We start from the raw sequence: 5,088 nt of genomic DNA, 5'->3' as shown, positions 1-5,088 counted from the left end.
AGTTTATAATATTTTTGATAATCTCAAGGGTTTTGTTTCTAGGAATTATTTCGTTACAATAAGCTTTCACAATTTCTTTTAGAAGATCTAAACGTATATTAGAAAATAAAATTCCTTGTGAACTAGCATTGCAAATTTCAAAATTAATATCTGAATTTATATTGCAATTGACATTTTCATCTCTTAATGCTGAAATCTCAGTTACAATTTTAAGTTTTTTTGAATGGCTAAGTAAGTGGTGTCTGTATGACTGTAAAATACTAAACGTTCGATGGCATGTACTAAAACAGCATGGCATTGTAGATACATTTGGATGACGACTTCTTATATGTCTAATAAGTTCATTTACGTCCATAAAGTGTTTAAGGCAATTAAAGCATTTAAATACACTCATTGTTATTATTGAAATTAAAAATATTCTCGTATAACATTAAATTATTTGATTATATAATAATATCAAAAAATGTTTAATAAATAATTACTTCAATATTACTAAAAAAAAAAGGAAAAGTATTTCAGTTGTACTAAAATTGTGTAAAAAATACTATGACTAGTAAATATTAAATCCTACATAAAGCCATACATACAAAATAGTTGTCAATAATTACTGCTTTGTATTTGTGAGGTTTTTTTATGAGAGTTTTTACAGACGGTATCACCGTATCCCAAGGTGTGTTCACGCCAAAAATAAACTGCTGGACAAATAACCAAACATGAGTGCTGTATTTGGGATATTTAATGTTAATTGTAATGAAGCACTGAAAACAGACTTCTATTGCCCGAAGAGGATTTTAAAATTTTAATCGTTTACCACAGATTTCTACATATGCCATGCCAATAACATTCTTAGAATCGGCAATAAAATAGATTTTAGGTTGGCTTTCATTACAAAGTCTCTTTACACGAGCTCTAATTTCTTCATCCGCAGTCAGAATATTCTGTAAATAGAAAGCTTATATTAACACAATATTGTTTACCAAACGTTAAAAAATTTTCCCATACCTTACAGTAATGAATAAAAGATTCCTGAATTTCACCTTTATTTTGTTGCCTACAATTTGACAAGTTATACGGTATCAACATCAATGACAAAGCTATCTTAGAATCTGTTAGGTAATGGTTACTTAAGATCATAATATATATAAAAAAATATAAGTAAACAAATTAATATTATATAGTACCTTCGCTCTCTGCAACTATAATATAACGTAAAATATCTTGCACTCTCAGATCTTTCAATTTTTCAGATTTTTTGAAAATACTGAAATACTTTTTCCATTGGGATATAGTATTTTAAAATCTATGTCAAACTAAATAGAAATATAAAATAAGAAATATATAAATAAAAAAATTTAATTATAAAAATAGGAAAAATAATAAAAATCACAAATTTATTAAATTAAAAAATTTTGTAATTTTTTACATTTATTACATTTGCAAACACTATTTCATTTATTAAAATTATTAAATGTAATAATTAAAATAAATTAAATGAAGTTCATAAAATGCACAAATTTAATTAATGTTATAATTTTAATAAATTAATGAAATTTACAACATTTTATAAATTTGATATTTGGAATAAATTTAGTGTTATATAAAATTCATAAATTTAATTAAAATATTATTATGTTTTATATATACTTACAAGCTGAAAACTTTTAGTATTTGAAAGTATTTTATATTTTAAGAAATAAGTTGCTGTTGTTTGTTGTTTGCAACTCCTGCTGTCTATATTGATGGCTTTTTTTCCAATGAATTAACACCATATCCCAATCAGAATAATTTTCTAATTTTAATATTTCTAAACAAGATTCATCTATATTAGCGCAATCTACATTCAAGGTGTGACGTCGTTTTGCTTTAGAAATGAAAGAGACAAGTATGTTAACAAATTAGACTAAATAAAACTTATTTTTATTTACCTATTGTTTCATCTGGTTTTGATTTAGATCTTCGACGTATAATGCCAGCAGCACTTAATCGGGACCGTTTGTTATTGTATGCATCATACAATTTTCCCTTAGCTAAATGGCCAAATGTAAACGGTACGAAGTAGGTCTCCTTTACCTCCGAAGGAAAAATTTCAATTATAGATTGCGCTAATTGTAGAAAATCTTCTCTTACTATCCTATATTTAATTAAATAATAATTAAAATATACACTTTGTATATACAAATCAAAGATATACTTTCTGTCGGGATCACGATTTAATATTAATGATATTAATTTCCTAGAAAAAGAAGTTTGTACTATTTACATATTTTATATGTACAAAAAATACTTACTTGTGTTGAAGGAAGATCAGTCAACACTTGTTGGTTTTTAAAAATGAATTCTCTTCATGAACTAATGCATATGAATTTAATATTGATTGTTGTTGGATGTTCTTTGCATCAAGTGGTAAGTCTGAAAAAATCTGGTATGTGACGTCAGGTGGAGTTTATGGCTGATACGATTTATGTTCTGCAGCCTCTATAAGAAATATGTTGTCCAAAGAAGAATATGGCGGTGATTGGGAACTTGAAGTGGAACATGTAGCAGCTATATACATATACACAAATAATATAATTAAAATTTTTAACATTTTCAAAACCAATTTTTAATTTTTTTAATTATTTAAGTTCACTTGTCACTGTTACTGCGAAAAGAATTCAGAAAAAGTGACAGAAGAGAATGAAATAAAAAGAACAAAAAGAATGAAACATTTATGTATTCTTGTTTATTATTTTTCGCATTTCGTAAAAAGAGAATGAAAGTAATGTAGTTTTGTGGTTACTTTTTGTAACAGACTAAAAAACAATGCAAAAACAATAACAAATAGAATTAGTTTTTTTTCATTTTCTTAGGTCACTTTTTCTGATTTTCTTTTCTTATTCATAAAGTAAAGCTACATTTTTTAATTCTTTATGTTTGTTTATTCTTTGCTTTTTAAAATTGTTGTCAACTTAGTGATTTTTATTGTTTAAGATGTTTTTTATTACAAATTAAGAGAAGTACAACAACAATTAATAAGAAAAGAAAGAACGAACATAAAAAAATTAAATTTTCCTTTATTTTATAATTTTTTCAATATTTCACTTTTTTATTTTACTAACCCAGTTTTATTTCTACAACAAAATCCACGCTATTTATGAATTGTTCCAAAATTAATAAGAAAAAAATCCGGATTTATTATAAAGTTGTTGTTCAATAAATCAACTGCCACATTTGATGCAATTTTGTGAATTGTTTTTGCTGAAAATATAAGATTAGAAATATAAAACAATTAATTAAATTACCTGTTTTACCTTTTTCTACAAATGAATTGTAACTAATTTCTTCGTTAATATTTAAAACAATTAGTTCTTTGTTGTTTTCAAATACAGTTTTCACTATTTTAACTCCATTCATTGTGTACGTCTTTATTGTTTGAATAATGATAATGAATTGATGCTCTGTATAATTTTAGAGAGAGAGTATGACATATTTAACTATAATTTTGTTGTTCTAATTATGATTTGATGTGTATTTTATGGAAACGATTAAACTAAAAAAACTTAGGAGCGGTAAACATTACGTGTTTGACGTCTTTTTTAAGAATTCAATTTTTGACGCAATAACAACATGTTGAATGTAAAGTAAACTGTATATTAAATTTGGGTTTAATTTTTCAATAAAATATTTTAATATTTTAAATACAATTTATTAGCACAAATAGAAAATCAGTTGCTAATTGTTAAAAAATCAACAAACGTAAAATATAAATTTACAATCCATTAAGATTCTTGTTTTACGTAAAAATTTTTTTATTCTTGTTTTTTGGTTTTACGAAATTAATTTTTTTTGGTTTACAAAACAAAATTATTATTAATAATACTTTTCACAATTTTTCTTACTTACCTTACTTTAATATATTTTGTTTTTTTAGTTTATAATATTACACTAATTTGCAAAACACACGATGCTTACACTTTAAAAGCAAATTTTTAATTAAAATATTTTCAATAACTTTCAATATCACTTAAAAATCAAATTGATTGTTGTAGGAATAATTTCAATTGCTTGGAACAAAAATAACATAAATTTTATATATGAGGATCATGTAACATTAAAATATGAAATATAATATGGTTATATAATTTAAGATTTGGTTGTAACATTTATAAAATAGCAATGACATTATTGTAATAGCCATATGAGACATATAGGAAAATAATTTGATCGCAATGAAAATATTCAACCATGTTTTTTCTTTGCGTGTATATAGCTATTTGGTAATAAGTGATGTGCATTAAGTGATTTTCGGAAGAGGCTTTGTATGGAACCGATCGGACCCATATTATGGACCGATTGTGAAAAAATATAAAATAACATTTTGTATACAAAACTAATGTCTGTGTCAAATTTTGCATGGCTATCATTGTTTGGTAATGAGTAATGTGAATTTAAGTGATATCTGGGAGGGGACCTTATATGGGAGCTATGACATAATATGGGCCGATCGTGATTTTTTTTTAATAAAATTTATGTAAACTAAATTAATTATGGCGCCAAATTTTGTAAGGATATCATTATTTGGTAATGATTTATGTGCGTTTAAGTGATTTTCTAAAAGAGACCTTCTCCGGGAGCTATGACCATATATGGACCGATCGTAAAACAATATTAAAATTAAATTTTTGTTTACAAAATTAATATTTGTGGTAAATTTTGTATAGACATTTTACAGTATCATTTCTATATATAAAAGCAATACTTGTGCCAAAATTTGCATGGATACCATTATTTGGTAATGAGTTATATGCATATAAGTGTTTCTCGGAAGGGGACCTTGTATGGGAGCTATGACCAAATAGGGCCCGATAGTGAAAAAAATTTACGGTACAATTTCTATATATAAAAGCAATATTTGTGCCAATATTTGTATGGATACCATTATGTAATAATGAGTTATATGCGTATAAGTGATTTTCGGGAGGGGACCTTATATATACCAAATATGAACCGATCATGGTTATATTTATGTAAAATTTTGTATGGATATCATTATTTGTTAATGTGTAATGTGCGCTTACACATTAGTAGCATAGTTTTTTGTGCAAATTG

The 5,088-nt window shown here is 25.3% G+C and overlaps 1 pseudogene; it reads right to left on the bottom strand.

Annotated features, from left to right (window-relative positions):
* Nucleotides 1–515: 515 nt before the first annotated feature.
* Nucleotides 516–3,237, bottom strand: LOC119604892 (annotated as a pseudogene).
* Nucleotides 3,238–5,088: the final 1,851 nt, after the last annotated feature.

The sequence above is a fragment of the Lucilia sericata genome, unplaced genomic scaffold, assembly GCF_015586225.1.
Source record: "Lucilia sericata isolate MDLA Ls3-8-SP2 unplaced genomic scaffold, ASM1558622v1 Contig000440F_arrow, whole genome shotgun sequence".
NCBI lineage: Eukaryota > Metazoa > Arthropoda > Insecta > Diptera > Calliphoridae > Lucilia > Lucilia sericata.
This window is presented reverse-complemented; position numbering and strand designations above follow the sequence as displayed.